The 9,634-nt window shown below is 38.2% G+C and overlaps 1 long non-coding RNA gene across 2 annotated transcripts; it reads right to left on the bottom strand.

Moving 5' to 3' along the window:
* Positions 1 to 263: 263 nt before the first annotated feature.
* On the bottom strand, positions 264 to 7,479 carry LOC121643427. Of its 2 annotated transcripts, XR_006011111.1 has the most exons (5): positions 7,336 to 7,475; positions 4,707 to 4,812; positions 3,987 to 4,111; positions 3,136 to 3,228; positions 264 to 567 (listed from the first exon to the last, which is right to left on the bottom strand). It is a non-coding gene; the product is annotated as an uncharacterized LOC121643427 (long non-coding RNA). The 2 variants fall into 2 exon arrangements; XR_006011110.1 differs by having other exon boundaries at positions 3,136 to 4,111; positions 7,336 to 7,479.
* Positions 7,480 to 9,634: the final 2,155 nt, after the last annotated feature.

Genomic DNA, 9,634 nt, shown 5'->3' with positions numbered 1-9,634 from the left:
CTACTGCAGCTCATGTGGCTTTAAATCATGGACTCTTTTGTTCTCCCAGTGGGGGACCATTAGCTCGATCTTTTCTGCAGCAACTGGGAAGCTACCAATGACTGGGACCAGAACCATGGTGTCTCATGAAGACTCATCTATCAATCAATATCAATGCAGTTGTGAGAGCAATGATGATGATCCACTGCAACACTTGCTCGCTCCAGAATCTCCAATAGCTCAGAAATAATAATAAAAAAACATTATAGTACATTTTAGAGGCTTTATTTATTAGACCATTTAGAATAGAATAGAATAGAATAGAAATACTTTATTAATCCCTTCGGAGAGCCCTCAGGGAAATTTGGGTACCAGCAGCAATACAACACCAACAGTAAAGCAGGACAAGCACAAGGCACAATATATACCCTGAAAGAAACAAGTTTCACTTTAGTCTTCAACACAGCCTGAACCCCATAAGACAAGCTTTCTTGTAATTTGTTAAGTAATCTTCAGGCTGTTAGAAGGACATTCAAAGCTCCTCTTCAGAAGTTGGATGCAGCACTGCTTCATGTTGAGGTCAGGGCTCTGGGGAGGAATAATACTCTGTAAGACCTGTTGCCATTAATTTAAGCCCATATATTTTGTAGTTTGGTATTTCTTAGCCTTTGTTCCACGTAGGCCTTCTTTTAGAATTTTGATAGCCACTCATCCAATAAGACCATTTCTGAAGAGGCTTCAATAAACAGATAGATTCAACAGATTCATTTATCGGCCCTGCAATGGACTGGTGACCTGTTCAGGATATCATTTTCAGATTGCTTATATTGTTTTAAGTTTTCCAGTTTGTTCTCCCCTTTTCCTCAGAGCACATCCTAGTTCACTTGGAATCACCTCAGTGAAAAAAACTTATATCACTCTTGTCTTTTTCCTGTTTTGTAGACACAACTAAAGAAATGGGAACAGAGTATGTATATTTTCAACAGGCTGCTAAAAGTGTAAAGATACTATTCAAATTGTTTATTTATTTTACAAAGTTGTCTATTATATAAAGACATAACACTGGTTCATTCATTGAGTTAGGTGCAATTGTTATGATTGAACAATTCTTAAGGTCGGTGTTAAGAAGCCTAACAAACAAATAATTGAAAAGCAGACATGCACTGAGGTTCAAGACCCGGACTCAAAATGGGACAAAAAGCAGCCAGTGTCGAACAAAGCTTTGTTAAAAGCCAGAAAACTTCTGCTTAAGACCACTTTAAAGTATTTCATAAAGGCTGGCTTCTTAAGTAAAATCAAACACAATGAAGAGGGGCTTAAAACTTGTGCTATATTGTATATGATTACATGTATCCGGTCTAGATGTTACCCTAAACCATGAGCATTGTGAAAAGGTTGACATCTCACAATTTCTGAGCCGTTTTATGATACGTCTCTCTTTTGGACAAATGTTTCTGTGATGTGTTTTCTTTCAAGCAGACTGACATGTTACTGTGGGTGTTATGAAGATGTGGATGTAGAAAGAAGTATCTGTCATGCTTTTATATAAACAGATTAAGTGCTTTGTGTTGGTATTTATGGTTTCTCTTTGCAGCTGTTTTAATAACGATTTAAGGTTTTTAGACTATCATTTATTCCCAAGATACCTACCCAAACCTTAAGAATTACTTGTGTAACTTAACCTTACACTCAAAGTAACGATGCTATCCCATGAAGTAAAGAGTCCCACCATGTGACTCTGAACTGCAATATGTGTCAACAGCCTGAACAATACAAGTACACACACACACACACCGCCACCAGCACCACCTTCTTCTCCCAATGACATCACAGTGATTCCTGGCTGTGTGTTTACAGTGATCAGTGTGATCACAAGCCCCCAGTCTGAATCCTCACGATGGAATGACAGAGACTGGCTACAGAGAGACAGAGGAAGTTTTTAATCCTATGTGCACCATTGGGACAGACTGCATAAATCTGAATTTAATCTTTTGGTTTATTTCAAAACCAAACATGTTTGATCCTGTTTCTTCTGCGTAAATGTAATGCTGTTGATTTTAGAGGTACCCTCTTGTCAAAATCAAAATTTTGACCTTGCTAACATGTCCATGAGAAGTTAAAGCAAAATTAACCATCAAAGCCAAGGCCAAGGACCACTGAAACTCTCAGAAAGATGATGTCATACAGCACACATTATGCTATATGCAAGCTGAGGTGAAGTTAGCCCAGGTCAGGTGGAGAACACAAGGCAGAGCAACGAGTTATAGCACTCAGCAAGCTGGAGGTGGTGAGAAGCTTGATTGTTTGCTTCCAGCTGAATGGTAGCTAACTGTAGAAGACTCAAGCTCAGGGAGCTGGATAGAGCTAGTGGGCTACTTTTAGAAGGAGCAGAGCAAACTAGGTAAGTTTCCATGGAGAGCAATTTTAGTTTCTTTTTTTAAACATCATTTTGAGTGCTTGGGGTCTTTGCTTGGCCTTGCTGTGTGCTGCTAATCCCAGGAAATTGAATACTGGTGGGAGAGCAGTGCTAGCTAGCAGTGTCATGGGGTACCATGCATTCTAATAAGTAGGTTGAATACAGTTTGTAACCACAGCTGAAAATATATGCAGTTCTATCCTTTTTTATGAAATTATGGAGCAAGGTTGTATTGTGCTTCTCTTGGGCACCATTTCAGACACCACTGTTAGCCTGATAGCATTAAGCTAGGAAAGCAGCGATAGCTACCAATTAAATCATCTCAGCTTTCTATGTAGTGTTAAATGCACACGTTTTGTGTTTTAATATTGCATATATTGTAAAAATGAATGTCAATCAATAGTAGGAGGGGCTTCCAGTATAAAGCCTTGAGAGGAAGCTACACAATCCATAGTGCATCTTTAGCCTGAAAGCTGTACCTGAGCTGTAACTTTTGCAAAGTTGTTTTTGGTTTACAGTTTCCTACTCAGTTATGCACCTTTGCACAACTGCATTTACCACTTCACTGGTGAACAGATCAAAGAAATCAAGCACCAGATGAAGAGCTGAGCATCACCCTCTTCCTTCCACAACCGATCCAAAGCTTACGAGCAGCTATGACCTGGCCTGGCCCCCGAATGGAGCTAGAAACACTTGGAGTGTTACAGCACAGAAAGTGTACGTATAAAATTGATACTTACATGAGTATAAGGCCTTGTACCATCTCTCTCTCTCTTTTTTTTTTTTTATAAAGAGCTGCTTTTTTTCATCAAAAAAGACAATGCAGTCAAATTCTGAAAAACATTAAAAGCATGTGTTATTTTCCATGTCAAGAGCTCAAATTGTACAATTTGGAGGTACACAGATGAGACTTTCACAGGATTTAGAGGGACTTTAATCTTAACACAAGAGCGGGGCCTTACTAGATATGTTCGCCCCTCCATTTTCAGTATAAATTAATTTAAACAAATACTTGCAAAATCATCAACTTGACAGGAGAAACTCGGGATTTGGAATTGAACATATTCAGCACAGAACTGGTCAAATCAGTAAACAAACAAACAAAAACACAGTTTTATTGTTTAAGCTTTTATGAAGCAATCAAGTAATCATTGGCAAAGTATCTCATTACATACTTTTTCAAATCTTATTTCAAACTAATTTTCTCTCTCAAAACCTCCTCCAGTTGAAGGGGGTATGGAGAGTGTAAGATGGTCAAATCTCAGGTTTGTTAGCTTTTGTAAGTCTCTGTTTGTGGACTCATATGAATAATACTGTATGTTTTAAAGGTAAAATGGCAAAAGATGCATGTGGTGATGCACACGAGATCGTGGTGGTGTTATAAGTAAAGAGGTATAGTGTAAGTATTGACATGCTGAATAGAGAATATGGTTAGTTTGTTATTTGCCTTTTATCTTACAATGTTTTGTGTTTATTCAGTTTTTTTTCTTGTTGAAACTCTGAAGTCTCTCAACTGGAAATTAACCTTAAATGCCTTAAAATCAGTAGATCATCTCTTACAGATTAATAAAAGAAACAATGTCATACTGACTATGCAGCTCCAATTTAAAGGATGTAATGACGTTTAAAGTTGATGCAGATTGCAACCAAATCAATACCCTCACCTCATCCTTTCCAGATGAGGGAGGGTATTTAGTTTAAAGAGTGTTGGAGACCCTGTAAAAAAAAACACAAAAAGTGCTTGGTTAGTTTTTTCTGGTAGTCTGTAAACAAGAGCACCCATACAGTTATAGTCAATAGTATAAAATGTGAATATGTAGCACATTAACAGCATTAAAGAAGTTTGAGTCCACTTGTTCACAAACTCAACTAGAACTTCAGGTGCTGAAGTCTAACATTACACTAAGATATGATTCAGACAGAGCTCTGGTGGAATTTCACAGGAGGGGGAGGAGGAGGAGAGAGGGCGGGAATAGCTTCAGGTGTACATTTGTCTGATAATCCCCTCTCGTGTCTGAGCGACACTTTCTTGACAGGGACGTAATGGTAAATTATGGCCATTTACAACTGGACTATATATTTCTAAAAAGCACTGAGTGGCAGTGTGATTTTTTAAAAATGGGGCCCCTTTTCCAGTTGGACAATCTGTACAGTTTATCCACTTGGTTGAAGTATCTTTGTGTGCCCTTATTTTGCTGGTGGTGGCACGATAATGCTGAGCTTCTCAGGCTTATGTGCACGCCAGTGTTTGCCTTTTCTCTCATGGTGTTGATGTATTATGTATGTGTTTGCTTATAGTGTAAGTGTTTACCTTTGCGGGGTGGGGTGAAGGGCTCAAGGGGTAGATGCGCAAGGGGGGCGTGTGGGGGACCTCATCTCCTAGGAAGCATGGATGTACCAGAAACCTGAGCTCTAGCCTGTTAAGACAAAGAGGGAAACACGTGAGACTCTGGCACATGGTGGTTTGGGTTACCTACTTGTTTGCCTCACTCTGAACTTTTGGCCCTGGTAGCAAAACCTCCCCGCCCTTATGACTGCACTGCTCCACCTGCCAACCTGTTCTCTGTCCTCCCTTCATTGGCACCCTGCGTTCTTCATGTTCCTGTGCATCTTTTGGAAATTGTGTATTTATAATTGAATTGGCTGCGTATCTTTTTCTCTGATTTTTCACTGTGTCACAGGACATCATGACTCACAGAACATAATTTTTCCTCATATTAGCATGTTTGCTGTCTGTCTCTCCAGACAAAAGGCTGGCTGGGCCCCTGCCATCAGATCCCCATCTATCCACAGTTTGTAGATGATCTCCTTCCACCCGTCAGCCAGGCAAACCTGACTTTCAGGTCTCCCACCCACACCTATTGGACTGCTGTCCTCTCACCTGTGCAAATATGAATGAGGGAGAGAGATATAGCGAGGAAGGGTGGAGAAGAGTGAAATGGAAAGATATCCTGGCCTTTGGTTACTGGGTGGGGCAGAGAAAAGAATACCACACAGCTGAGCAAACCTTGACAGTCATAGGACTTCACCTGTACACTCTCTACTTTTCTTCTCTCTGTTTTCTCTCTTAATCCTTTCTCTTTTTTTACAACCAGTCCAACAGCGATAGTGGGCTAAGGCTTTCTTTGATGGCCACTGAATGGAGATTTCCTTTGAGGTTTTGGAGTTGAAACACTCTCGAATGCGACTTTTATACCATGGTCACAATGTACAGTGATTTACTTTCTGCCTTAGGGGATACATATACTCTGTAGAAGTGTTTCTTTGTAGGTCTAGGTATTATCTGGATGTTATGTAGGAAATCCTTCTATCTAACAATAATCTCAGTAGAAAGTTGACTAATTTATCATGAGTAATTAGTCCAGATGTTGGCTACTTTAACTAAATATTCAACTTTTACTTATTCTTTGAATAGGTCTGTTTTCTCAGATTTTTTTTATCTGTTCCATCCTTATATATAAATTTTGTATTTTTGCCTTACCACATGAATCTAAATACAATGTAGCATGGTGAGAATGTTGTACTATACCAGTACTGACTATAAATGTGATATTGAAAAAAAAAATAACAACAATGTTATGCAGGTATTACACACAGTAATACTGTGATTTGATCTAAGATGTTGAGATCAAAACATTACTGAATGCATATTGTTTTCTAAACAAAATTTAAAGTTCCTGTTTTATTATTTTAAATGCAATTAAATTACATAAAAGTAGACTACTTATATTTGAATATTATTCTACTCAGTTTTTTTTAACATAGTGATAATATTGGTATTAAAGATGCGGTTGCCTATTCTGTAGGGAAAATCAACCCCAATTCCAAAAAGTGGAGAGACTGAAAAATGTCAATAAAAACAGAATAAAATGATTAGTAGATCTTATAAACCAAAATTTTCTTTGGAATGGAACATAGAAAACATATTCAGTGTTGAAAGTGAGATATTCTGGACAGGGTTGCATCCTAACATCTCAAAAAGTTGGGGTAGAGCCATGTTTACCACTGCATGTCACCACCTTTCTCTTACCAACAGTCTATAAATGTTTTTCTGTTTTAATGTTACGGGACATTAGTTCGAAACTGTGCTGTAATTTCTGCACCTTATTAATGCAGATTGTGGAACCTCTTCCCATCTTTACATCTGACTCTGCCTCTCTAAGGTGCTTTTTTAATACCCAGTTATCTAATACTTACCCACTGCCAATTAGTCAAATAAGCTGCATTATTTTTTTTCCCACTTCTTTTTTTAATGCCATTTAGTTTTCAATAGTAGAGGAATCCAAACTACTCTAATTATTATATTCAGCTGGATATTATTTTTAGATTTTCTTAATATAAATGTTTGTTTATATAATTTTTTTAAATATAAAATGTATAATATAATTAGTAATATAAGAATAAATCTCAACTAGCACTAATCCAAATAAAAACCAAACTGCTTTGCCAGTCATTGCAGATACAAACTGCAAAAGTAACTCAAATAGCTTTTGAACACATTCCTGAAATGCGTGACTTATGAAATACAATGTATTCATCAACAGGGATGCGCCTGGCTGAAACGTCGAAGCAAAACATAGATGACCCACATGCTTGCTTCATGCTCTGTGGTAGACGAGATGTACAGATACAAATCTAAACCAAAACAAGAAGAAGAAAAAATGATAAAACTGTAACAAGTGGAAACTGGGACCACCCAGCTGCATGCAAACAAGTAGATTTGCTTAGAAGTTTACAGGGGCTCATGTTGTGTGTGTGAACACTAATTAACTTAAAACGATGTGCTTTTTTGTGTTGCTGGTCAGTTCACTAATAAATATTTCCCCCTTCAGGACTTAGTGTTGGGTTAATTTGACTCCTATCTGGCTTGAAAGGGCAAAGAACTTTTAGTGATGGTGTAGAATAAGTGAAGCCTATTACATAAAGACAAGTAGACTCACCTATTTGCTTTCTGCCTCTCTTCTCTCACTCTCTTCTGTGCAGGTTTGGGCCTGAAAGACGTGCCAGACCTGCTGCCAAAGCATCGGCCTCCACCTCACCCTGCAGACATGGCTGTACACACAACACACGCATGCATATGTGGTCTCTCTCTCTCTCTCTCTCTCTCTCTCTCTCTCTCTCTCTCTCACACACACACACACACACACACACACACACATGCATACAAGCTGTAATAAACATGCATATCTCTCATTAGTGTTTTCAAGAATGTAAGCAAACTTCACTCCTTCATACCTACATGCATAAATGCACCCAAGACTCTACATTCTTTTCATTTCTGCATTCTGTCTATCTCTGATGATGGAGTCTTCACAGACTCTCATACCTTGTGTGCAGACCTGGACACGATAGAGCCACATTCACACAGTCTCCCTTCACATAAACATAAACACACATGTTGATTTGTCAGTTGTTCTGTCAGGCATGCCCTATTTTTAAAATGGTAAGCACACCTACACACATTCTCCCATGCTTGATCACACCCACTGCAGCCTCTGTCATAAAACAGGTCTGCCCTTATATCTAAGGACACCCTACACAGTTGTAAGTGAGAAAAATTAGTCTGGCGAAGTAAATCTTGATACCTGACACTAGCCATCTTTACTTTAAAGTTGTTTTCACCACCGCCCCTGCACTTAATGCTACAGCACCTACTGATAATTGCATGCTCTGAGCTAGTCTGGTAATTGCATGGTACATACCTGTCCGGGGTGGAAGCCCAACTTCTGAACATGGGGCCCCACTGTTAGATAGCTCACTACACGCTCATAAATGAGAGATGAGAAGACAAATCTGTCATCCAGTATCAGTCACTGTTAGCGTGCATCACTGTGTGATGCATGTGTCACAAAGGTTAAGTCAGTTACGGGTGTTTATTTATTAATTTATTTATTTTCTGCTCAGATCTCAAATTGGCTTGTGTGTTTATGAAAGCTTCAATGTCAAAACCAGTTCTGGACACCTAAAGATAACACATAGCAAGGAATCACTCCTTCAAAAGTTAAGCTGCGTGGTTTTGTGAATCAGCACACAGTTCTTAATCCTGTGGTTGTTTTCATGACATTTGAATGTGTCAGACAGTGTGCACGTGTTCGGTTGATTGTGATGTCCATTATGATGTCCGTAACCACCAAAGCACTACAAACATCACAGAAAATATTCACAGCGGTTTGTTTTACTAATATTAGCCTCTCTTTTAACTTTAGATCTGAGCCACTGCTAATCTTTTGGTTTCATCAGAAGCTAGTTTTGGCTAGTTTTACCTACCAAACACTTTATTAAGTTAAGTACATAACTTTTTCCATTTGCATTATATTCTTATTGGTGGTGCGCAATATAAATAAATTCACCCCATTACAAGAAGAGAAGGGAAAGGCAAAATATTAAACATAAGTTGGGAAAGCCTGAATGAGAAAGTAGAAGTAAATGAAGGGTGACAGGAAGATTAAGCTACGCAATTTCAAAGTATTTCCCACCTTGTTTTCCGGGGAGAAGCTAACTGGAATGAGGAGTGGCCACAGCATTTGTCACACAAGTTCCGTCTAAAAAAACACAGAAGTCAGCCATATCACTTGTAATTAAAGTGCTGTTTATTAGCAATGCCAGAAATTCAGGTGTATTTAGATAGTTGTTCACAATGTTTCATGTTGCAGGTAATCATTGTATGCTTGAATTTTGTGTTCATTTTGATCTTTTTTAATATCAGTACACATTGGGTATCCAGTCTGCACAGACTTCTTAAATTAAATAAATTTTATTGAGGTCATAACTGTGTTTTAGTTCTGTTCTTTTCACAGTTACTTTTGATACATCCAATACTTGTCAAAAGTTTGGAGGCACTTTAGGTGTCATGGGAACACGTGACCAAACATTTGGCTTGCACTGTGAAAACAAACACACAGACTCATGAATTTTATATAAACTTGATAATCATTTTGGCCTTACAGCAAAACCGACAATAACAGAATAGATGTTTTAAACAAGAGTTGAATGGAAAGTGAAAGAATCTGCAACAAGCTTATGAAACATCTCAAAAGAAAATGTGACACATTATATTGAGTCCTAGCCTGCAAACTGAATCACAATGGATTAAGGACTTTAAAGAGCCACAGATCAGTAGTCCTTTCTGAATATTTGATGTTAAAGGATGACAGCAAACTGTAAAAATAGCACAGACTCACATATGAGCTTTTAATAGAACATTAAGATGTCATGACACACATACACATCAAACATTTT

The sequence above is a fragment of the Melanotaenia boesemani genome, chromosome 7 (genome assembly GCF_017639745.1).
Source record: "Melanotaenia boesemani isolate fMelBoe1 chromosome 7, fMelBoe1.pri, whole genome shotgun sequence".
NCBI classification, from domain to species: Eukaryota; Metazoa; Chordata; class Actinopteri; order Atheriniformes; family Melanotaeniidae; genus Melanotaenia; species Melanotaenia boesemani.
The sequence above is the reverse complement of the archived record's forward strand: the minus strand, read 5'-3'. Positions and strand labels throughout refer to the sequence as shown.